This window comes from Cupressus sempervirens, chromosome 4 (genome assembly GCF_028749045.1).
Source record: "Cupressus sempervirens isolate cs-2001-9-10 chromosome 4, ASM2874904v1, whole genome shotgun sequence".
NCBI lineage: Eukaryota > Viridiplantae > Streptophyta > Pinopsida > Cupressales > Cupressaceae > Cupressus > Cupressus sempervirens.
The window spans coordinates 70,156,851-70,183,833 of record NC_143121.1 but is presented as its reverse complement, the minus strand read 5'-3'; the positions used below and the strand labels follow the sequence as shown (position 1 = coordinate 70,183,833).

The window sequence follows — 26,983 nt, the reverse complement described above, 5'->3', positions numbered from 1 at the left end:
ACAGAGAGAGAGAGAGAGAGAGAGTTCATGTCTCTCTTGTAGTACTTTTACATTTTCTAGATGTTTTCTTGAATTACAATAGCCCCATTCGGAATATTAAAGCCCCATTTGGAATATTTAGCAATTTGTTCTCCACAGCCTTTCATAGGAACCCTCTGTTCGAATGTGAAGTCCAATGTTCAAACTTTAGGCTTTTCATTTTCTCAAACTCCAGATGAAAAGAATGAAACAAGATAGATTCTTGGACATTTTTTATCACTTTGGCGCGTAATATAAAATTGGTGTCAAATGCTTATTGTTTGGGATGTTCTTTATATATGTATATGTATATGTATATGTATACACACACACACACACACACACACACACACACACACACACACAGGTTTTATGTCTCTCTTGTAGTACTTTTACATTTTCTAGATGTTTTCTTGAATTACAAAAGCCCCTTTCGGAATATTAAAGCCCCATTTGGAATATTTAGCAATTTCTTCTCCACAACCTTTCATAGGAACTCTCTATTCAAATGTGAATTCCAATGTTTAAACTGTAGGGTTTTCATTTTCTCAAAGTCCAAATGAAAAGCATGAAACAAAATAAATTTTTGGACATTTCATATCACTTTGGCACGTTATATAAAATTGGTGTCAAATGCTTAGTGGATTTGTGGATATAAAATTTAAACTAATTTTCAGTATTGCCGAAAGAGACAACAAAACTACATCTTTTGTTTCCTCTGTTGTTTATTTGTTTTTTGAATTTTGTTGCATAACACCCTTTGCTTTCTCTTCCTTGTTCTATTAATAGTGGAAAATAACAAATAATCCACCTGCCAAGAAGCACTTTTAATCAAAAATTGCAATCATGGTCCCCATTAATTGGAAGTGGGTAGTTACTATTACAATAATAGATAAGACGTCTATTATTAGTTAATGGTTATCTTGTAAATATCTTTAGCTTTAGTTTGCTTTCGTTTTTTGCTTTCTCTGGAATAGAATGTTTCTATTCTTTATGATCGTTTCCTAAGGAAACATCGTCTCATTCTTTTGTATAAATTGACCTTTCGGTCTCTGTTATTAACAAGCAAGTATTTACCAATTACCTCGTAATATGGTATCAGAGCGAGGTTGAATTTTTTTTGAAAATAATAATTTCTTATTGAAATTATCTGAACCTAATTTTCAAAATTATTCATTCTCTAAATTATTCAAGCTCGAATCTACAAAAACGCGACTTCAGCTTGCTCGCATCTGTTATGTTTTGCTCGTTTTTTACTGGAAATCGCGAGCCGTGTTTTGCAGTCTTTTTTTCCTGAATCTGCAACAAAAAACGTGTTTGTAACACCATTTTTTGGTTCGAAATCCTCATCTCTACTGCTCTATCAGTCCATCAGTCCCTATTCTGAAAAGAAAAGTCTGATTTTTCACAGAAAATCGACATTTTTCTGCAAATCCGACCTTCAAATCCGTCGACTAGGGTTTTGCTCGAAATCCTAATTTTTGGGGTCGAAAAAATATTTTGTTTGCAGATTCTTGGTGGGTTTTTCGAGAGCTCAACTGGGTTGTCGTCCATTTTTTCTGGGTGCCTCGATTTTTGTGCCTCAATTTTCGAACCAACAGATCTAGAAAATGACAGTAGATTCCTTCTGGGTTTTTCGAGCTCTCTTCTGGGTCATTCTTTGATTCTTCTGGGTCTTCCGTATTTTTGCCTCGAAGAACGTGTCTTCACAGTTTTTCATTGAAAAACGTGCCATGGCATCTCTGACAAATATTCTGCTCGAACATAATTCCAAATTCAATGGTCACAATTATGGAACCTGGAAGCAGTGCATCATCGCCATCTTTGAATATCGTCGTTTGGATGAACTTGTTCTAGGCACAAAGTCTCCTCCGACCTCCGACCAAGTAGAACAGGACAAGTTTGATGATCGCAATCGAGAGGCTATTATGCTTCTCAAGCTCTCTGTTATTGATGATCAGCTACTGCAGATTCCTTCCGGCAAGTCAGCTGCAAAAATCTGGAAATATCTGAAGGAGCTGCATGAAACAACAGCACAAGTTGTCGAGCTTCCTAATCAAGGCGAAGCTGCATTTTTCGCCTTTTGAATCTGTTTCTGTTTTTATGGGTTTGTTGATTTTCTCCTCAAAAATCATTTCAAGTTGTCTGTAATACGCAAGGTTGCGTGAGATTCTGGGTTTTACCGTTTTTTCCACAAAAACGAAGTTTTGTAATTGCAACTTATTTTGAATCATAGCACTCTTCTGGCAAAGCTTCTTGGTTTCAGCATTCTGTAGATCCAGGGAGGGTCTCAGTTATCACAAAATGTTCCGACATCCGTACGTTGACCATTAAGGGAGGGTATTAAGATAATCTCTTATACTTTCTATAATAGTCAACTACTTGTCTGTAGTCCGTCTTTCAGTCTAGATAGGAATGTTTCCTATCCCGTCTCTTTTGTCTTCAATCCAGATAGGAATGTTTCCTATCCTGTCTCTAGTTTTGTTTTTAATTCTGTCTTCAGTCTACGTTGTTTCTTTTAGAAACAATGTCCTTGTAATTCTTTATAAGGAACACATTTGTTCCTCTGTTTATGAATGAATCATCCGGAAATCCGTTAATCTGCCAACTCTTTTGGGTGTTAAGCAGTGTCCGACTTCTCCGGGTCTTGATCAAGATACATGGGATCTAAACAATCGAGAGGCAATAATGCTTCTCAAACTATCCGTAGCTGATGACCAGCTTTCTCAAATTCCATCCGGCAAGACAGCGGCCGAAATCTGGACACATCTAAAAGGTCTTCATGAGACTTCCGACAAGAGCAGAGCCTTCTTTCTGAAAAACACTCTGTTTTCTATTCTCATGGATGAGTGCACCTCGCTCCAAGCACACCTGAATCGGATTCAGGAAATCCGTGATCAGTTACTTGCCATCGGTCGCAAGATGGAGGAAGAGGATATTGTGGTAATCACTCTTCGGAGTTTACCAAAATCCTATGAGCATTTTATCGAGACTCTCAACATCACATCTACCGGTGTTGATCTAAAGTTCACTGATCTCTACACTCTGCTGCTTCAGCAAGATCGGTGGAAACAACAGTTCGGTAGCAGCTCCAGTTCCACCTCCACTGAGCAAGCCTTTGCTGCGAAATCCTTTCAGAAGGATAAGGGCAAGTTTCAGCAACTATCTCAGCAGAAGTCTTCTGCTCCAGCACCCGATGGTACCAAAAAGAAGAACATTCAATGCAACTATTGCCACAAGTATGGTCACATGAAGGTTGCATGTCGAAAACGCTTAGCTGCCCAGTCTAAGCAATCAGGTTCGCAACCCAAAGCGAACAGTGCAGAGCACACTGAGCAGGCGGAATCTGCCTTTTACGCCTTCATGGCTAAAAGACCCACAGATCATGTGCAGTCATCTGCCTAGTACATTGATTCAAGTGCCTCTCGACATTTCACTCACCGCAGAGACTAGTTTACTGACTACCAGCCTTATTCAAATTCTGTTATCTTTGGTGGTGGAGAAGAGTACATGGTTGTTCGTAAAGGAAACATTCAAATTCAGTCTGTTGGGAGGAAGCTCATATTCCTTGATGTGTACTACGTTCCAGGGATGGAACTAAATCTACTCTCGATCAGTCAGTTGCTGCGACATTCTCCACACTTGGCAGTCACCTTCAGTTCACATCAGTGCACCATCACTGATCGGGCGACTAAGTCTACTGTTGTAGTTGGTCTTGAGGATCATGGTCTTTTCAAACTTACTGATTCTAGTGATTCTCAGGACTTAGCTATGGCTGCTCGGCGATCTTCCATCAGCACACTTTGGCATTAGCGATATGGGCACTTAAATGTGCATTATCTCTCACAACTTGCTCGGGATGAGCTTGTTCTTGGTTTGCCAGAGATTCAAACCCAACACCTTGGAGTTTGTGACGCCAAGCTGGGAAGCAACATCGCACACCTTTCCTCAGTGGCGATTCTTGGCGAGCTTCTCAAGTACTACAGGTTGTTCATGTTGATATCTGCGGCCCTATGGCCACTCCTTCTGTTCTTGGGTACAGGTATTTTCTGTTGTTTGTAGATGATTTCAGTAGAAAAATGTGGGTGTATTTCCTTAAAAAGAAATCCGATGCATTTACTGTATTTCAGAAGTTTAAACCCTTAGTTGAAAAAGAGTCTGGAAAATCTATTATTACTCTTAGATCAGACAATGGGGAGGAATTTTGTTCTAATGTTTTCTCCAGCTTCTTGGATACACATGGCATCCAACGCCAGTTCACCACACCCCACACGCCACAACAGAACAGTGCAGTTGAACGTCGGAACAGGACAATCACCGAGATGGCTCGTTCCATGCTCGAACACAAACATGTTCCGAAGCGTTTTTGGGCAGAAGCAGTTAACACTGCAGTTTATATGTTGAATCGGTCACCCACAGTAGCGGTCAAAGGTAAAACTCTGGAAGAGGCCTGGTCAAGTCGCAAGCCCAGAATCAGTCACCTGAAGGTTTTTGGCTCTCTTGCTTTTGTTTGGATCCCTGATGCTTCACGCACCAAGTTGGATGCCAAGAGTCAGAAACTGATGCTTGCTGGATATAGCAGTCTTCACAAAGCCTACCGCCTTATTGATGTTGAGACATCTCGTCTCATATACAACCGTGATGTAGTCTTTGATGAGCAGCGGGGACCATTCATGTCTGTTTCTCCTGTTCCTGATCCAGCAGACCAGCCTATGCAGGTTCATGATTTGGGAGTTCGGCTTCCATTAGGTCCACCTGATGGAAGGGCTCCAGTAGCTCCTACAGCTCCAGTCCTACCAGTGATACCTGTACAGACACCTCCGGCTTCTCCTGCAGGATCACCTTGTTTTGAAGATGCTTCACCTGAAGTTGATCCAGATTCTTCTGATGAGGATCCTGCTGATCAAGCATCTCCTAGTACTACTGTTGGTCATTCTCCTCTCCGGCCTAAGTGGTGGGCTAAGACACTTGCTGATATTCATGATGATGAGCTCATTGATGGGAGAACTGCTCGGAAAAAGAGCAAAACTACAGATTCTGTTAACTTTGCTCTTATGGCCAACATTCACAGTGTGTTTGAACCTCAAACATATTCCGAGGCTAAAGGAATTCCAGAGTGGGAATAGGCCATGCAATCTGAACACCAGAGCCTGCTGAAGAACAACACTTGGGTCCTTTCTAATCTTCCCCCAGGGAAGAAACCCATTAGCTGCAAATGGGTCTACAAAATCAAATACAAATCAGATGGTACTTTGGATAAGTACAAAGCTCGTTTAGTGGCAAAGGGCTTTTCTCAGCGTCAGGGCATTGATTATGAGGAGACCTTTGCTCCTACTGCAAAGATGAGCACCATCAGATTAGTCCTAGCCATGGCAGCACAGTTTGGCTGGAAGGTCCATCAGATGGACGTAAAGAGTGCTTTCTTGAATGGTGATCTCCATGAAGAGGTCTACATGATGCAGCCTCCTGGTTTCAAGGTTGCTGGTAAAGACCATCAAGTTCTCAAATTGGTAAAAGCTCTATGGTTTGAAGCAGGCCCCTCAGGCATGGTACATCAAGATTGATACGTACCTCAGTGATCAAGGCTTCAAGAGGAGTTCTTCAGACTCAAATCTGTACATCAACACTACTAACAGTGACATCATCCTTCTGGTTATCTATGTGGATGATTTGATCATCACTGGCAGTTCGGCATCTTTGATTCAGGGAATCAAACAACACTTATGCCAGTCTTTTGATATGACTGACCTTGGGCTCATGCATTATTGCTTAGGTGTTGAAGTTTGGCAACAGTCTTCTGGTATATTCATCTCTCAGTCCAAATATGCCAGGGCCTTGTTAGACAAATTCCGAATGCAGGATTGCAAACCTGCATTTACACCTATGGAGAAAGGTCTCAAGCTATCAGCCAAGTCTGATTCTCCTTCCATTGATGATACTACGTATAGGCAACTAGTAGGCAGCCTCATCTACCTATCTGCTACTAGCCCTGATATCAACTTCGCAGTCAGCTATATTTCACGCTTTATGACAGCTCCTAAGGCTGATCATTGGATAGCAGCAAAGCGTGTGCTTCGTTATGTGAAGGGCACTTCTAATTATGGACTTCTGTATTCTCGGAGTTCTAATCCTAAACTCAGTGGGTTCACAGATTCAGATTGGGCAGGCTCTGTTGATGATAAAAAGTCAACATCTGGATATGTGTTCAATTTGGGATCCGGTGCAGTCACATGGACCAGCAAGAAGTAGCAGGCAGTTTCTCTCTCTTCTATATAGGCTGAATACAGAGGGACTGTTAAGGCAGGATGTGAAGCTGTCTGGCTTCGTCGGATGCTTGGGGATATGCAAATGTCACCAGCAGGACCCACTACTCTATTTGTTGATAACGAAGGCGTTATCAAGTTAGCACGGAATCCAGTCTTCCATGAACGAACCAAGCATGTGGATGTTCATTGTCATTACATACGACAGCTGGTTGAAGACGGGACTATAGATCTGCAATATGTTCCTACCACAGATCAGACTGCAGACATTCTCACCAAGCCTCTTGGTCCTGATAAGTTTGTCAAATTCAAAGGACAACTTGGTGTGTTAGATAGATTAACCATTAAGGGAGGGTATTACAATAATAGATAAGACGTCTATTATTAGTTAATAGTTATCTTGTAAATATCTTTAGCTTTAGTTTGCTTTCGTTTTTTGCTTTCTCTGGAATAGAATGTTTCTATTCTTTACGATCGTTTCCTAATGAAACATCGTCTCATTCTTTTGTATAAATTGACCTTTCGGTCTCTGTTATTAACAAGCAAGTATTTACCAATTACCTCGTAATAGTTACAGGTCTTTCGATTTTCAAAACAAAAGTTTGAGATGGCCTAGGAAAGACAGTTCAAGTGTAATGTCCCCATTTTAGCAGTTGACCAAGTGTGTGTGCGTTAGCCTTGTTCTACATGGTCCCGAGGGCTAACGAAGGGTTTAATGGGATCCTGGAGTGTTTTGGCCTAGTCATTTCCAGTTTGGACCAAAACGAAGTTGATTTACTCAGTTTCAGGCATACTTACTATTTTTAGTAAGTCAGCAGAACACAGTGCAGGGCAATTTTGGTGATTGGATTTGATACTCCTCGGTGAGAGCTTTCCGATGAGCTATCACTCGCATTATTCGGAGTCCGATTGCTAATACATTTTAATGCCTGAAGTTTTATTAAAGTAACGTCTAATTTAATTGTAAAATATTAAAGTGTTACTTTAATATTTATTTTATGGGGATGTGTACCCAAGGGAGACATAAAGGGTATTTTAATATATGTTTTATATAGTACACATCTTTTATCCCACATTGCCCATATGAGTTGTAGCGGACCCTTGGAAATAAAATAAAAGGAAGCATTTGTGGCTTCATTAGCCAGGTTGAATATGAAAAGAAATTGGTGTGTGAATTGCAGCTCCGTTCTTGGCATTTGAGGACGTCTATCCTCTCTTGTAACATTCTAGACGTCATTCCCTTGGGGTTTAGCCTTTAGAATTCTTTGTTATTGGCTTCATTATCAGGCAATTTAGTTGCATTTCCAGCTACAGGCAGATTTGGTATTTTGCTCATATCTTCTTCACTACTTTTCCGACACTTATGCCGCTTTGAGGGAATGATATTACGAAGGTAGTGGACTGATTGAAGGACAAAGCACTGTAGCAGCAAGTTCGAAAGCATGGGCTAGAGCATTATGTCAATATTGCTGAAGTAATTAGTGAGTTGATAAATCTGCCATGTATTTGGTTTTATGAATTTTGAAAATAACATTTTATTAGCAGCAGTTCATTTCCACTTTGCATATTATTGTAGTTTCTTTCTTGTTTATGTTGTATGATACCAATTCCATGCACAAAACACAACAAACAAATAAACATTTGATTTCCGGAGTTATAAGGGGTTTAAAAAATCAAAAATTAAAAAAAACACAAGCTAAGCATTTATGTTTGAGCATGCGACAATGGCCTTATAATTTCTGCAATACCAGAGCAAGACAAAATAGGATTTCAAACTTGCAAAGCAAACAGTCTAGTACATCCGTGCAAGGGGACATTGAATCTAGCCATACAGACACAGAGGAGATATTCTTTGATCAGGACAACAATATGGGTGATCGAGATGACAGGAATACAGGATTAGGCGGAGGCGAGAATGTCGGTCCAGATCAGGGGGACGTAATGTTCAGACAATTACTGGATACATTAGAGCAGGGGCAGCGTATGCAGCAGGAGCAGAATAGGCGAATGGACATGATGTTGCAGCGCATGGCTAGACAGATGGGTGTTAATATTAATTTAGGTGATGCCAACAACAGAAACAATAACAATGAGGGAAACAATAACAATGGGGGAAACAATAACCATGGAGGCCAAGGCAACAACAATGGTCCTGAAAATAACATTAATGGTAATAATGGACACGGCAACAATGGGAATGAGGCTGATAACTTTAGACACGTTGCACGCCCAGCACGGACTGCGAGCTCAAGACCTCTTCTACCCACCTTCCCACCCAGAGATCCGGTTCAACCAGTAAACGAACCACAGATTACCGAGTTACAAGATCAGTTCAGGAGGGACTGGGAGGCTAGTGGACCGGAGTTTCAGGCAGATATTTTCCTCAGAGATTATATGAACTTGAGGATGAGACACATGCCTAGAGCAGGAGGGAGGAATCAAAACTATGAGTTGAGAAAGAAAGTTGGAAAACTTTCCTTACCTTATTATGATGCTTCAAGAAAGATGACTGCACGAGCTTGGGTGCAGAAGGTAGATACATACTTGCAGCTAAATCCTATGCCTGAGGAGGAGGCTATCAAGTATGCGGCTATGCACTTGGATGGCATTGCACATGAATGGTGGCATCATGGCATGGTGACTTTGGGGCATAATCAGATTACATCCTATGAGGAATTCACCGAAACATTGATTGAGAGATTTGACACTAGGGATCCCGAGTTAAATTTCAAGGAACTAGCACAGTTAAAACAGTCAAATTCTGTGGATGCTTACATTGCCGAATTTCAGCGCTCGTCTGTACTTGTTACTGATATCTCTCCTAGGAGATTGGTGGTGTTATTTTGTGATGGTATTGCTGATCCATTACGAGGTTGGGTGAAGGGACATGATCCACTCACCTTAGCTGAAGCAACTAAAAAGGCACGAGATTTAGCCCCTTCGGTATACAAAGGAAAAAACCATTCAACAGATTCTTCCTACCGCAAGGACAAAGACAAAAAACTGTTTCAAAAAGAGTATAGCAAACCCAAAGAAGGATCAAAAGGACTAGACAATGAAACCTTGAATGAACTTCGAAAGAAGCTGTGTTTCCATTGTAGAGAGCCTTGGGACTTATCTCATGAATGTTCTCTCAAGGCTAAGGCAAATCAAATGGAGTATTTTTCAGCAGAAGATTCAAAGTCAGAGGGGGAGGATCAGCTCTCCGATTCAGATGAGGGTAACACTATAGAGGAGAGCAGGATTCCTAAGGATGATAGATCGTTGGCACGCTTGACAGGGGCCCAAAAGGCAATCACATTTAAGGTCAGGGGTACTATCCAAGGGCAGAAAGTGATATCTCTTATTGACACTGGGGCTACACATAACTTCATAGATGCACAGTTGGTAGCCAGGAGTGGGTTACAGATAGAGGAGCATGATGGGTTTAGAGTCATGGTGGCTAACGGTGATAAATTATTATGCACTCGAAAGATATCTAATCTTCACATTAGGTTTGGAGATGGCTACGAGTTGAAGGATGAGTTCTATGTTGTGGACATGGGAGATTATGATGTCATCCTCGGCATGACATGGATGGCTTCACTAGTGGAGTTCACACTCAACCTAGCGAAATTGGAGATGAGATTCCAGCATGAGGGCAGAACTATGGTACTTAGAGGTCTTTCAGATGGAGGTTGCAGAGTAGTGTCCTTGAGGAGAATGCAGAGACTTTTTCGTCATGATGACATAGAGTGGGCGGCATAGTGCTACATTATGCCAACTTCACCAGAGCCACAAGAAAAGAGTCATCCACCAGATATCCAGAAGATACTTGATAGACACGCTAAAGTATTTAGCGATATTCCTCATGGGGTTCCTCCTGACAGAGGGATGGAACATGTTATTGAGCTCGAGGAGGGAGCCAAACCAGTTATGATTACTCCCTATCGTCATCCTAAGAAACACAAGGATGAGATAGAGAAGGCGATTAAGGATTTATTAGAGATGGGGCATATCAGGCCCAGTAAGAGCCCCTTTGCTTCAGCAGTAGTATTGGTAAAGAAAAAGGATGGGACGATGCGCATGTGCATCGATTATAGGGCACTGAATAAGAAAACATTTAAAAACAGGTATCCCATTCCTAGGATTGATGAGCTGATTGATGAGTTGCATGGGGCATGCTTCTTCCCCAAAATTGATTTGCGATCCGGATACCATCAGATTAGGATGAGAGCAAAGGACATTGAGAAAACAGCCTTCCGATGTCACTATGGCCACTTTGAGTTCATGGTTATGCCATTTGTTCTAACCAATGCACCCGCTACATTTCAGAGTTATATGAACCAGGTATTCAGGAAGCAGCTGAGGAGATTTGTCTTGATCTTCTTTGATGACATCTTGGTCTTCAGTAAGACCTGGGAGGAGCACTTACATCATCTGGAGGAGGTGTTATCTATTCTGGAGAGAGTCATTGTATGCCAAGGAATCTAAATGTGAGTTTGGCATGACTGAGCTCCTTTACCTTGGGCATATCATTAGTGCAGATGGCGTTCGGGTTGATCCCGAAAAGATTAGAGCTATTGTAGAGTGGCCTACTCCCACAAACCTTACACAGCTTAAGGGATTCTTTGGTTTATGTGGTTTTTATAGGAGGTTTGTTAAGGGATTCTCACAGATTGCTACACCCTTGACAAATCTTACCAGGAAAGGAGCCTTCGTGTGGACAGGGGCAGCACAGAGGTGTTTTGAGCATTTCAAGCAGATAATGTCTTGATGTCCAATTCTAGCTCTACCGGATTTCACGAAGCCTTTTGAGCTTCATTGTGATGCATCAAGTGATGGGATTGGAGCAGTATTGATGCAGGAGAAGCATCCCATTGCATTCGAGAGTAAGAAGCTCCGGGGAGTTGAGAAGAGTTATTCTATCTATGACCGGGAGATGTTGGCCATAATGCATGCATTGGCCAAATTTCGATCATATTTGGTAGGTGGACATTTTGTGATCAAGACTGATCACAACAGTATTAAATACTTCATGAGCCAACGTGATCTTAATGACCGGCAACAAAAATGGGTGACTAAATTGCAAGCTTATGACTTTGACATAGAGTTTGTCAAAGGTAAGAAAAATGTGGTGGCTGATGCCTTATCTCGGAGACCTCACTTATGTGCTCTGGCAGAGATTTCAGGAGATTGGAGAGATTGGATTATAGCAGAGTATGTCGGAGATGCTTGAGCTTCTGGATTGATTTTAGGTACCATACAGGATGATCACTATGAGGTGATAGATGGATTGATCAGAGTTCAGGACAGGGTTTATTTGATTCCGTCATCACATTTGAGAGAGGCGATACTGAAGGCATTTCATGATGCACCCACAGCTGGACATCCGGGGGTCTTCAAGACCTACAAGCAGATCCGAGAGCGGTTTTCATGGAAAGGGCTCAAGGATGATGTTCAGAGGTATGTCAGGGAGTGTGTGGTTTGTCAACAGAATAAGGGAGAGCACACATTTCCTACAGGTTTATTACAGCCCTTGCCCATTCCTGATAGGAAATGGGAAAGTATTTCGATGGACTTCATCACTGGTTTACCACGAGTGCAAGGAAGAGATTGCATCTATGTGGTGGTGGACCGCTTGACGAAGTTTGCCCACTTCTTTGCTATTCCGTCCACTTACACAGCAGCACAGGTGGCAGATCTTTTCTTTAGAGAGATATTCAAGTTACATGGGTTGCCCAGATTCATTGTCAGCAACCGGGATAGTAAGTTTATGAGTGTTTTTTGGCAAGAGTTGTTTAGGTTGTGTGGTACAGATCTTACACCTAGCACTAGTTATCATCCACAAACAGATGGGCAAACAGAGATTGTGAATAAATGGGTGGAAGGATATTTGAGGAACTATGTAACTGCACAACAAAAGGCTTGGATCAGATGGTTGCATATAGGAGAGTATTGGTATAACACCACTTATCGTATGTCCATCAAGATGACTCCTTTCATGGCACTCTATGGTTATAAAGCACCTAGCTTCATGGATTTAGTTTTGGGGGACAGTAGAGTGCCCAAAGCCAAAAACTTATTGCAGGATAGTCAGGACATCCTGAAAGTGCTCAAAGGGAATATACAACAGGCCCAGAATCAACAAAAATTGTATGCGGATCAGCACCGAATAGAGCGTAGCTACGAGGTAGGGGATATGGTTTACTTGAGGCTACAACCATATAGACAGTCATCGCTCAAGAAGAGCAGAGCTGAAAAGTTGAAACCTAGATTTTATGGTCCCTACAAGGTGATTCGCAAAGTGGGCAAAGTCGCCTATGAGCTTGAGCTTCCAAAGGGAAATCGAGTGCACAATGTGTTTCATGTGTCTAGGCTTAAGAAAGCCATTAGTCAGAATGTAGTGCCTTTTGCAGATTTACCCCCTTTGGATGAGGAGGGGAAGCTTGTATTAATACCCGAGGCTATTCTGGACACCAGAGAGAGGAAGCTTAGAAACAAGATAGTGAAGGAGTATTTGGTCAGATGGAGAAACTTGCCGGAGGAAGATTCTACATGGGAGAGTGAGCAAGTTATTCAGCAGGCTGGACTGAGATTGCTTGAGGACAAGCAATTCCAAGGGGGGTGGACTGTAATGTCCCCATTTTAGCAGTTGACCAAGTGTCTGTGCGTTAGCCTTGTTCTACATGGTCCCGAGGGCTAACAAAGGGTTTAATGGGATCCTAGAGTGTTTTGGCCTAGTCATTTCCAGTTTGGGCCAAAACGAAGTTGATTTACTCAGTTTCAGGCATACTTACTATTTTTAGTAAGTCAGCAGGACACAGTGCAGGTCAATTTTGGTGATTGGATTTGATACTCCTCGGTGAGAGCTTTCCGATGAGCTATCACTCGCATTATTCGGAGTCCGATTGCTAATACATTTTAATGCCTGAAGTTTTATTAAAGTAACGTCTAATTTAATTGTAAAATATTAAAGTTTTACTTTAATATTTATTTTATGGGGATGTGTACCCAAGGGAGACATAAAGGGTATTTTAATATATGTTTTATATAGTACACATCTTTTATCCCACATTGCCCATATGAGTTGGAGCGGACCCTTGGAAATAAAATAAAAGGAAGCATTTGTGGCTTCATTAGCCAGGTTGAATATGAGAAGAAATTGGTGTGTGAGTTGCAGCTCCGTTCTTGGCATTTGAGGACGTCTATCCTCTCTTGTAACATTCTAGACGTCATTCCCTTGGGGTTTGGCCTTTGGAATTCTTTGTTATTGGCTTCATTATCAGGCAATTTAGTTGCATTTCCAGCTATAGGCAGATTTGGTATTTTGCTCATATCTTCTTCACTACTTTTCCGACGCTTATGCCGCTTTGAGGGAATGATATTACGAAGGTAGTGGACTGATTGAAGGACAAAGCACTGTAGCAGCAAGTTCGAAAGCATAGGCTGGAGTATTATGTCAATATTGCTGAAGTAATTAGTGAGTTGATAAATCTGCCATGTATTTGGTTTTATGAATTTTGAAAATAACATTTTATTAGCAGCAGTTCATTTCCACTTTGCATATTATTGTAGTTTCTTTCTTGTTTATGTTGTATGATACCAATTCCATGCACAAAACACAACAAACAAATAAACGTTTGATTTTCGGAGTTATAAGGGGTTTAAAACATTAAACGGAGAAATAAGAGGTTGAATGCAAACTGTTTGACAAAATTCCTTTTAGCAAATTGGTTTAGTTTTTTGGGACATCCAGGGGTGCCCATTACATCAAGCTACTTACAATTCTGCCAAATAGCTTGCATGCCTTGTATATTCTTCAAAATTTCACATACGTCTACCAAGTAATTTAAAATTGCATTTGACATCAATCACTCTTCCTTTAATCTTTAAAGACCAATTACAAAGATCATATTTGACATGGGCAGGATGCTGCCAAAATGGTGCAGGGGCACAAAGCAAATATCAGGCAGATTTGAGTTTAAAATCTGAAATTTCAAGTGTTAGTGTGTGTGTGAGTTTAGAGTTTTATGTTTTGACATAAAAGTCCTTTTCCATATGGTGGAAATGTTTAGGTGGAATTCTTATAAGCCTACCCAACAATATCCACTTAGGTCATTAGTTTACTTTAATTTAATATCTTTTGGGTGTGTTAAAAGTTTCCAGTTTTTGAAAATGTTTTATGGGGAAAAATCAAAATGAAGAAAATGATACATATTCCTATAGCATCATGGGTTGGCATTCAATGTAATGTTCCAACCCTGAGGAAGACAAAACTTTCACCAGTTTCTAATTCTGTGCCTGTCATTTCACTAGAGGGTGTGGTACGGTATTGTATTTTTATGGTCGTACGCAGCAATAGTCTTGGTCGTACGATGTAACTGGGCTAGTCGTACGTTGACAAAGGTGGGGCCGTATAGGAGCAAATTATTGGTCGTACAGTGTCTAGGTGTACGGTGGGAAGAGATGTCAAAGGGGCCGTATGGTATGATGGTCGTATGATGGGAGGGGGGGCTATACGGTCAAGGATGGACGGCCAGACGTTGGTAGGATAGTCCGTACGGTTGTTTGTGTCATCGGTAGAAATTGTGCATCGGCCGACGGGTCCCTTCGGTAAAAGTCTTGTTATGTAGCTGACAGGTAAACAGTTTGTAGCGGGCATAATGTATCTGGCCGACAGACTCCTTCGGGAAAGTTCTTCGGAAGATATTTATAACCCCTTCGAGGAGATCATATCATGCCACCGAATGAAAAACGGAAGTTGGTGATACGAAGTGGAACATTTCAGCTGATTAATGGATTGTTGTATAAAATGGGACCCGATCAGATCCTGCGGCGTTGTATCCTGAAGGAAGAAATTCCACGGGTACTGAAGGAAGCGCACGAAGGACCGGCAGGAGGACACATGGGGCTGGACACAACTGCACGAAAAATACTTCTAGCGGGATTATGGTGGCCAACAGTATACAATGACGCCAGGGAATGGGTTGTTGCATGCAATACATGTCAGCGAGCTAGAAAACCCTTGAAAAGAGATTTCATGCCTCTAAACCCTTCTCATGCTCAGGAGCTTTTTGAACGATGGGGTTTGGATTTCATAGGACCCCTGAAGACGAGCCGAACCAGAAGATGTCGTTACATTGTGGTTGCCCCGGAGTATTTTTTGGGGCAACCACTCTATACACTTGTGCTCTTGCTGCTGTACGGATTTCTCAATTTCATCACCGTACGGATTTGGAAGACCGTTAGGAAAAGATAAATATAATTAATGGAGCCTGCAAGTAAACGGCAGTGGAAAAAACAATTAGCATAGTCCAAACTTGTGGATGGCAAGAGCATGGCAAGTACAGGTAATTTGAATGAAGGCTCAAGCAGCGGCAAGGAGAAGCGTAAGACTGTAGCACCTGCAGCAGCTGAAGTCACACCACAAACTATACAATTTGAGGGATTAAATGGAATGGATTGCCGGAAATGGTGGCAAGAAACCCCTGATGACCATCCAGTCAAAGCAAGCATCAGAAGAGCGCAGGTTGAATGGGCCATTTAGATGCCGATTTTTTGCATTCGAGATTATGAAGGGTATCTGCATACCATAATTGAGACATATGGCAGAGCTTCTCGCAGGAGCACATTTCAGTACCTGGGACGGAACTTAGTGGTATCATTCAAAGCAGCAGATTTCACACGAGTTTTTGGCATTCCAGGGCAGCAGGGCAGAAAGATTCAGCCGAAGAAAATTCCAACGAATGGGAAACTATTTTTAATCAAATTAGTATGTGGAGATTTGACTGAAGCAGAACAGGCGGCATTAGCCAAGACATCAAAGGGGAGGGGTTTAAAGAAAACCGACATTCCGGAAGGGCCATGGCAGTGTCTGATGGACTTGGTCAAAAGCAGGCTCACAGGATCCTCTAGGGCATCGGATATCACATTTCCGCAGGTGTCCATGATGAATGGCGTAATGACTGGAAAAGTGTATGATTGGGCGTCTGTGCTGGCTGAACGGATGCATGAATTCATGACTCTCCAGCACAAGACCTTCTATATGCCCCATTACGCCATTGGTCTATTTCTAGATGCTGTAGCCTGGTTGATTCCAACGGAGGAGATAGAGGCACAGCCTGGACCACTGGCTCCAGGAGAACCTCCTATAATGCAATGGAAGCACTTGGACACAATCTCTGGGTAGAAGGGTTCAGCAGGTCAAAAGAGGCCCCGGATGGACATGGCAGATGATATTGACAGCGGCCGACAGGAGACATCTTTTGAGCAGGATAGTGTGGAGGAAGAAGGGGAGGGCGAGGATAATGAAGCGGTTCAAATTGTCACGGCTACCCCCTTGCTATTTCCGCGTACTACAATTCCTATGACTTCCGAGTTGTTACCTCGAGGTCTACACATGGCTCACATTCCAGGATTTGGGCAGACTCGGCGACCGATATTGATGACTGGAGGATCCCACCAGGCAGTCACACTAGCCGCACCATGGCAACACAGGGTACGGCCTTCTCCTGTCCGACCGGGGGCAGGATTTGCGATCGGCTTTGCCCACCTGACCGCACCCGTCAACCGAGAGACTTCTTCAGCTCCTAAAGCACTTCCGGTAGCAGCACCCGTAGCGCCTGCCATAAGTCAGCCAGCAGCAGTTGTTACAGTAGCACAGTCAGCAGAAGCTCAGGCACTTCCAGTAGAGAATGTATCAGACAGAGGAGTACAGAAGTGTACGGACCCAGAGCAGCCAGAGGTCATGGATAGAGCCAGTGTTTTCTTGAGGCAGCAGTTCCGACTCGTCCCTGACAGGCGGGGCCCGTCCATTCAGTCCCCCAGCTATTCCAGAGTAGCACCTGTACCAAAGCCTCAGTCTCAGGAGGAGGGAATGCCACATGCCGTGATTACGCCGACAGCAAAGGAGGCGGCACCGGATGTGGGCATGGCTCCCGCTGATGAGGAGGACAATAGTGATCCCGAATGGTCATTCGAGGACTTCGCCAAGGAGGATTGTGGGTCGGATCAGGACAGGTGCAGGGACTACCTCAGGACTATGAAGTCTGCATTGAAGAAGGGTCATGATGTGGCGATTCAGGCTCTCACTCGGCGAAGGGAATGGCATTTGATTGGAGCATATATTCGTGGGATTTGTCCTAAGTGATTTCAAACTTGTTTTGTAGATAGAGGTTGGCCGACAGTTGAGACACCAGAGATGTTGGCAGATTGGGCCACTGAGCCAGAGTTGGGACCAAGTGACACTCCGATAATGAAGTTGGCACATGAGATCGTGGGACTGTATAAAGAGGTTTACTATGCGCGGCAGCGCGCGGAGGCGGATAGGGCAGCAGACAGTGTTGCAGCTCAGAGATCTCTAGCGGTTGAAAAAGAGGCAAGAGAAACGCTAGCCACTGATTTGGCCGACAAGCAGGCAGCATGGGCAGCAGAGCGGGCAAAACTATTGAAGGATATGGCAGCAGTGGTACAGGAGAAGGACGCAGCTATCTGGGATAAAGATGCAGCAGAGCATGAGTTACAGTTGGCCAAGAGGCAGGCTATGGATGCTACGCTTCTACTAAAGGAGGCCGTAGAAGTTAATTCACAGATTCAGACAAATCTGCGCATCCGGACTGACCAGGTGTATGAGTTGCGTCGTCAACAGCACTCTTCTGGGACCCCTCCTTCTTCTCTCTAGTATTTCTTTTTCTTGATTGTGGGTTGTCTCCTAATTTTGCTAGTCATCAGGAGACGACTTTTCTTTTTGGGGGGGGATGATGTCGTCGGTAGAAATTGTGCATCGGCCGACGGGTCCCTTCGGTAAAAGTCTTGTTATGTAGCTGACGGGTAAACAATTTGTAGCGGGCATAATGTATCTGGCCGACGGACTCCTTCGGGAAAGTTCTTCGGAAGATATTTATAACCCCTTCGAGGAGATCATATCATACCATCGAAGTATAATGTACTGTGGGCATATGCGAATAATAATAATAGTTCTGTTGTTTGCTGTTCATGTTCATTATCTGTGTGCAATTCTTAATTAACCTATGCGGTAAATAGTTTGGAGGGGATGTTGTGGTCCGTACGATGGATACAAGGGATTGTGAGAAGTCGTACAAGGAGGCCGTAAGGGAATAGAGAGGGTTGTACAATTAATAAACAGGAGGAGGGTGAATACAGAATTTGCAGACAATAGAGTGAAAGGTAAAATGCAAGGAGAGACAACATAGAACACTTTGTGAAACACCTTATTCATCCAACGCAAGAGAATTTGATAATAATGACTTCATTAATTTGCAAAATAATAGTGCTCCGATTTGCTAGATCCGAGCAAAGTGCTATAGGTGACAGAATAGGGTGAGGGTTGAATCCCACTAAAATCGAAAGAGCCAAATAGGGAAGATCTTTCACTTCTGAAATGGCGAACAACAAAGAATCCCAACTGGAATTCGCAGTACAAAGAAATACTCCAAATTGCATGATTAAAGACTACTTACAAGCCATGCTTAAATACCCGTCAGGAAACTTTCCAAGGGTGTACAAAGATAGCCGACAGCGACACAAACTACGGAAACAAAAAATAAAAATGGGTCCGAGATATATTAAATCAATCGGCCCGTTACAATAGTTTGATAAATGATTTATTTTATAAGGAACATTACAGTCCTCTCGTCCCAAATTTTGTTTGTCCTCAAGCAAATGCAATGTTGGGTGCTGGAGAATGTGCTCACCCTCCCATGTTGCGTTGTCCAATGGCAAGTGTTTCCAACGCACCAAATATTCCTTCACAGTGCGGTTCTACAGAGTCTTCTCACGAACTTCAATGATCTCGGCCGATTCCAAAATGAGCTTGCCTTCTTCATTGAGTGGTGGAAGGTCTGTGGCTATCGTGACATTCTGCCCTACGGCCTTCTTCAAGCATGAAACATGAAAGATGTTATGAATACAACTTCCCTCCGAAAGTTCTAGCTCATAAGCGACTTCACTAATGCGATAGGGGCCATAAAAACGTGGCTTCAATTTTTCTTTTCCCTTCTCCTTCAATGAAGATTGTCGATATGGTTGGAGCCTAAGATAAACCAAGTCTCCTACTTCGAAACTCCTCTCCATTCAGTATCTGTCGGCGTACATCTTTTGTTGATTTTGTGCCCATTGCAAATTTTCTTTCAAGTGTCATAGGATGTCCTATCCCTCCTGAAGCCAATCCTTCACCCTCGGTGCACGAATGTCTCCCAATACTGTGTCATACAGAGTTTTGAATGGTGTCATCCCGATGGACATGTGATATGTGGTATTGTAGCAATATTCTCCCAAGTGTATCCACTTGACCCACGCCTGTTGTTATGCCAAGACATAGTTTCGAAGGTAACCTTCAAGCCACTTGTTCACAATCTTTGTTTGTCCATCTATCTGAGGGTGGTAACTAGTACTTGGTGACAATTTTGTCCCTGCCAATCGAAACAGTTCTATCCAGAAGATACTGATGAACCGCCCGTCCTGATCACAATTTTTCGAGGTAACCCATGCAGACGAAAGGCTTCTCTAAAGAACAGTTCAGCAACTTGTGTGGCCTGAAAATCTAAGGGGATGGCAAAAAATGTGTGTACTTTGTCAATTTGGCAACCACCACAAAAATACAATCATTTCCATTCACCTTGGGAAGCCCAGTTATGAAATCCATCGAGATACTTTCCCACTTATGTTCTAGAATTGGCAGAGGTTGCAGTAACTCAGTAGGTAGAGTATGTTTGGATTTGTTCTGCTGGCAGACCGCACACTCCCTTACATACTGCAACACGTACCCTTTGAGTCCTTTCCATAAAAACCTCTCTCAGGGACTTCTATAAGTTTCGAGAAAATCCAGATGTCCTGCCAAGGGTGAGTCGTGTACTTCCTTCAAGATTTTCTGCTTTAATTTGGATTCTGGCACCAAAAATATCTTATTCTTATAGTAGATGATGTCATCCACCACTTTGTATTGATTAGCCTGGGTGTTGCCATCCATTAGCTCACAAGAAAATGTGTTTTTGGAGTATTCTACCAACAGATGTGCCTTCCAGTCAGCTGAAATTTGGTTTAGTGAGCAGATGGTAGGTTTCCTAGACAAGGCATCTGCAACCACATTGTTCTTCCCTTTCACATATTCAATGTCAAAATCAAAAGCCTGAACCTTGCTTACCCATTTTTACTGTCTTTCGTTCAAGTCCCGTTGCTTTAGAAAATATCTCAAACTGTTGTGATCCGTATGGACAACAAACTTGGCACCCACCAGATACTGCCGAAACATGGTTAGTGCATGTACGATGGCCAACAATTCTTTGTCGTAGATGGAATATAAGCGTTTTGTTTGTGTAAGTGTCCTGCTCTCATAAGCTATGGGGTGTCTATCCTGCATCAATACCGTGCCAATGCCTTCTTTGGATGTGTCGCACTCCAAAATGAACGGTTGAGTGAAATCAAGTAATGCAAGTACGGGACAAGTGCTCATTGCCTCTTTGAATTTATCAAAAGTGAGTTGTGTTTTTTCGTTCCACTGGAAAAACCCCTTCTTTGTCAGATCCGTTAAGACGAACCTCCGGTAATAACTACACAGTCTGAAAAATCCTCGCAAATCCATGAGTGATTTTGGGGGAGGCCAATCAAGAATAGTCTGAATCTTCTCTTGGTGCACTTGAACTCCATATTTACTGACAACATGCCCCAGGTACAATATTTCTGTCATACCGAATTCACACTTGGATTGCTTGGCGAACAAGGACTGCTCCTCCATGATACTTAGAACTTCATTTAGATGCTTCAGGCGCTCCCCATGTCCTGCTATAAATAAGATCATCAAAAAATACCAATAAGTACTTACGCAATTGTTTGTTGAAGATGTGGTTCATGCATGACTGGAATGTAGCAGGTGCATTTGTCAATCCAAATGACATGACCAGAAACTCATAATGTCCGTTGTGACAATGGAAGGCCATCTTTTTTATGTCTTCCTCCCTCATGCGGATTTAGTGGTATCCAAATGGAGATCAATTTTTGAAAAATAGACTGTGCCATGTAATTCATCCAACAACTCATCTATCCTTCGAATGGGATATCTATTCTTTATTGTTCTTTTGTTCAAGGCATAGTAGTCCACACACATGTGCATCGTCCCGTCCTTTTTTACCAACACCATCGATGACGCGAAAGGGCTAGAACTGGGACGGATCCATCCTTTCTCTAGCAATTCTTGAATCATCTTTTCGATCTCATCTTTGAATTTCTTGGGATGGTAATACAGTGTGGTTATGACTGGCTTGGCTCCTGCTTCCAACTCAATAGTATGTTCAAACCCTCGATGAGGCAGTATGCCAGGATGAATGTCAACGAAAACTTTATCATGTTTACTCAAAATATCCTGGAGTTCATCATCCTATGGAGGTGTTCGTTGCCCTTTTATAGGTTCCGCCAAGATTAAACAATGTGCAGCCCACACAATGTCATCACACCGAAAAATTGCATCCATCCGATGTGCAGAAACTTCCTTTAGACCCTCTTTTTCCATTCCACGGAGAACAACCTTCATCAAGTCAACAACGAAAGTGAAATCCATCCATTTGAAGCTCTGAGTGTATTCATCAAGTGTCTCCATCCACTGTATGCCCAAAATAACCTCCATGTCATCAAGGTCCACTATGAAGAAATCCTCAGACACCGTGTGATTCGCCATTGTGATACTTAGCTGAGGAACAAAGTGTGTGCAGGGAAGAAGAGTCCCTCTGACAACCTTGACCTAAAATCCTGGGTGTGCCTCTGTAGGTAGACCTCTTTGCTTCACCAGAGATGAGTTTATGAAATTTAGAGTAGATCCGCTATCTAGCATCACCGTAACCCTTTGTCCTTAAAGGGTACCGTGTACACGAAAAACTGTGCACCTCGAGCTACCAGCTAGGGCAATAGTTCCTCCGCGCCGTACCAAAGCTACAATTCTTTTCGTACGGTTCAAACTAACCATGTCAGTGTCTTCATGATGTGGGTGGTCTTCAACGAGTGTTTCCTCTTGTTCATCCTCATCATCGAACACGACCTCAATGTAATGGATCTTCCCCTTTCCGAGGCATCTATGGCCAAGCTCCCAACGTTCCTTGCAATTGAAACACAATTTCTTCCTTTGGAATTCTTGTTTGGTAGCTTCGTCTAACGACAGCTTTCTAGCTGGAGGTTTGTCCCTCGGAAACGCCAGCGATTTGGAATGTATCTTTGAGAGGATGATGCCAACAAAGATGCCATACTCCGTGCTTTATCGATTGCCTCTGACAGGGTGGCAAGATTGAACCCCTTTACCCAACCTTTTAGAGGTTCTGTCAGTCCATCTATGAAGAGCACTACCCATCTTTTGAAAATGTCTATGACCAAAACAAAGAATTTCTGGAATTCCGCAATGATCCGATCGACCGATCCAGTTTGTCTCAATTGCGCCAAATCTTTGAAATTGAGTTCCAAATCTTTACTATCAAATCGCTCTATCAATCTCTCTATGAGTTCTGCATAAGTATTTATTTGATCATGCCCTAATGTGATGGTGTCGTGATGCCACCACTCATGTGCAACTCCCTCCAAGTGCAGCGTCGCAAATTTGATGACTTCTTCTGGCATAGGATTCAGCTGGAAGTATCGGTCTTCATTACCCACACTTGTGCAAATATGGAACCAAATCTGTCAAATAGAAACAGATTTACTTTACTCAATTTTCTTCTAAGATCATCGTTAAAATATCCTCTGTCTTCGCCTCCCGAATATCTCATTCTCAAATCTGCGTAATCTTTGTAGGATATATCTTCCTCAAGATTTGCATTCTTGCAGTCTTCTCTGAGTTGTTCTTGCATCTCTTCAAAGGTTGGTTGTTTCCCTCCACGTTGTGCCTCCGTTCGTGGAGGAAAAGTAGGCATGGAAGGTTGAGAGCATGTTGGATGAGGGTTTGATTTAGCCGACACCGAGTTCGTGTTGTGACCATTTTGCTCTCTGGATATTTTATTGTCCACCAACTTCTTGAGAGTCTCTTCCATGAGTCGCTGAGTATCAGTGATTTGTGCCTGATTCTTAGCAAGTTCCCTCAGTAGTGCCACGAGTTCGACAGCTGTCAGTTCTGATTTGGCAGCCATTCGATCAATGGAATGTGTCATTTTTCTCTTCCAGCTATAAACTCTCATTCACTATCCACAGGTTGGCAAGATCGAAGCGCTCTGATACCATTGTAATGTTCCAACCCTGGGGAAAACAAAACTTTCACCAGTTTCTAATTTTGTGCCTATCAATTCATTGGAGGGTGTGGTACGGTATTGTATTTTTATGATCGTACACAACAATAGTCTTGGTCGTACGATGTAACTAGGCTAATCATACGTTGACAAGGGTGGGGCCGTACAAGAGCAGATTATTGGTCATACGGTGTCTAGGTGTACGGTGGGAAGAGATGTCACCGGGGCCATACGGTATGATGGTCATACGGTGGGAGAGGGAGGTTGTACGATCAAGGATGGATGGTCGTACGTTGGTAGGACAATCCGTACGGTTGTTTGGAGGGGGTGTTGTGGTCCGTACAGTGGATACAAGGGATTGTGAGAAGCTGTACAAGGAGGCCGTAAGGGAATAGAGAGGGTCGTACGATTAATGCACAAGAGGAGGGTGAATACAGAATTTGCAGACAATAGAGTGAAAGGTAAAATGCAAGGAGAGACAACACAGAACGCTTTGTAAAACACCTTATTCATCCAACGCAAGAGAATTTGATAATAATGACTTCATTAATTTGCAAGATAATAGTGCTCCAATTTGCAGATCTGAGTGAAGTGCTACAGGCGATAGAATAGGGTGAGGGTTGAATCCCACCAAAATCGGAAGAGCCAAATAAGGAAGATCTTTCACTTCCGAAATGGCAAACAATAGAGAATCCCAACTGGAATTCGCAATACAAAGAAATAATCCAAATTGCATGATTAAAGACTACCTACAAGTTGTGCTTAAATACCCGTCAGGAAACTTTTCAAAGGTGTACAAAGATAGCTGATAGCAACACAAACTACGGAAACAAAAAATAAAAATGGGTCCGAGATACATTAAATCAATTGGCCCGTTACAATAGTTTGATAAATGATTTATTTTATAACAGGAACATTACATTCAAAATGTAACTACCACAAGAAAATTGTGATGGCTTCTTGGGAGTTACAATAGGACTTTTTAAAAAGTAGAAAGAAGTGCATATTCTAGAGGAGAGATTTTTGGGAAAAAGTGAATAGAATCAAATCTTGAATTTTCTTACAATTTTTTTTTTGAGTTCCTTTCAATTTGCATGCATGTCCTCTATTTTGTTCTAAAAGTCATTCAACAAAAGTTTGCTCCTTTATATTTCTGAAATTTGTAAATCAGTCTCATTTCATTTTACTGTAGGCCAAAACGCTTTGTTTCTGTGAGAGTGGTCTTTGCATGGAGGTTTTCTAAAGATCCTCCCATGGCCTGTGTCGACCATTGGAGGATCCTCTAAACTTCCATGCATTTCTTTGTTTATGTATTATTTTCCCATACTATGTTGTAGGAAAGCCAAGTTGTAATGCAGATTTGAATGGGAAACATCTTCATGTGTTGACCCTTTGTTCAGTAAGATGTCTGAAATTTCCATGCATGCATGATATAGTTGTGTAATGGTTTTGGATTGAGAAAGGGTTTTATGTCAAAGTCCCTGCATGTCATCAAATTTAAAAGTTTTGTGTTGTAGTCTAAAACCATCTGCATCACAAAAGTAGTGGAAGTTTGGCTTAATAGCTGTCCAGTGCATTAACTTAAAAGTTCGTTAAACCCTAAAAACCTCTATTTTCTGCAAATTCTGGTACCATATCGAGGCAGCACAAATCTTGCATTTTAAATAAATTCCTCGTGTTAATAGATATTACAAAATAGGTCTATAATCTCAGAATGTGATTTCCGAGCTGAAAATGGATATCTACAGATCTCCTCGAGGCATTCCGTCAAACAGATCATGTGCATTGTGTATGCTTCCAAATTTGTATACATGTCTAGCAGGACAGTTGGAAATGTAGCATCTGGCAAATATCCCCCTATTTACTGTTGGAGTTGCAAGATTAACTGCACAATTTAATGATCTCGGTAAGCAGAGTCGTCATATTTGGAATAGACAGATGACAAACACAATTTACTATACTCTTGTAAGTCCGCAGCAATACAGATGTCTGAAAGATCATATCGGTGCCAGCCAAAATTAGCAACTCTTTTTTACATCATCTCTCCAATCACCACCATTTGTTTTCCAGATCATACATGCAGGACTCTCAAATTCCCACGAGAGTTTACATAATTTAGTTTCAGCTTTGAGGATTGAGGATTAACAATTTTCCAACATCAAAATTAGTAAACTTGAAATTTATGAAGAAGAAGATGGTTTCCTGGAAGGTTTAAACAAACCCTAAATCTGCTAATATTTTAAATAACTTCAGAGTTACATTTAGATACGAAGCCACAATAAGTAGGTTGAATAAAAATTAAATGAATTCAAACATGCAACAAAAATAATCAATAAAAACCACATTGTACCTTCTGAGAACTTTTGCATTCGATTCGAACTCAGTAGAGACGACTAAAATTGAAGCTGCTGACACTATTTTGCGGCCGCGGACTGTCTACAATGAATTAAAAAGGGAGGCAAGCGGCCTGGCCAGTTTGGTTGCTGGAATAGAAATAGAAAAATTAGAATATCTTTTCTATTTTCTGTTTAGTTTGTCAATTGGAATAGGAATAGGAATAGATATTCTCATTTTTATTCTAAAATGAGCTTATATCCATTGGGTAAAACAAAAATTAGTCCTTCATATGCATTCATATTCTCCATTCCTATGTCCTCAACCAAATGAGTGTAGTGCCTCTCCCATTTGACTTTTGTAAGTCGTCCTAATGGATGCAACCTTGATGATCTTTTGTTGTGATGGGATCATGATTGTGACCCTGAGTGGTCTACACCGTTGAGGTGTTTGGATTTATGTTTCTTTATCAGTTGCGTTGATTATGCTTTTGACTGATCTTTGAGATTATGATGTGATTTTTGGTTCACCGAGGTTTGTGCCAGTGGTTACTAGGATCGATGTGGTATCATGAGGTTGTTCCGTGATTACCTTGAGATGTGTGTAGAGATTGCTCTGTGTACTTTTTACGATGCTACATGGGACTAGGTTCCTGTAGCAGTGGTTAGTCATGTTTATGACTATGTTTGTTTTTGTGTTTTAAATGCCTTTTTAATGCAGAGCAATCAATCATTATTAAATGCTTAAGTAATTAGAATGGATTGTTCTTGTTGGATTCTTTGGTTATGTGCTACGGACATTTACCTTGTTTTATTTTGATCTGAGAGATATTTGTTACTCATGTGATGTTTTACATTTGAGATGACGTGAGGGTCAAATGTTACTCTTTGATTCCAGTATCATAGATATTAGACTACCATGCTGTTCAGTTAATCATATTGCATGATGATGCCATTTTGAGATGACAGTGTGTTTTATGATGATATCTGGTTATCTGGTATTTGGACATACCTCTGATTATGTTATGTGATGGATTTAATGCTATGGTTATTTACTTCATTTCTGCGTTGTTATGCTTTATGCGAACGTGAGTGATGTAAATAGATTATTTTAATATAATTAAATAAATGGTTAAATTAGGTGATTTAATGCATTTATTGCTTCGGCTAT

The 26,983-nt window shown here is 41.8% G+C and overlaps 1 protein-coding gene across 1 annotated transcript in view; it reads right to left on the bottom strand.

The window, feature by feature from the left end:
• The window catches only part of LOC149559984 (Ribosomal protein L13 family protein), a 94,703-nt gene extending 68,677 nt beyond the window's left edge, over positions 1–26,026 (bottom strand). Inside the window, exon 1 of the mRNA XM_089824392.1 lies at positions 25,830–26,026. The gene's annotated coding sequence lies outside the window, so the exon portion shown is untranslated. The remainder of the gene's footprint in view (positions 1–25,829) is intronic.
• Positions 26,027–26,983: the final 957 nt, after the last annotated feature.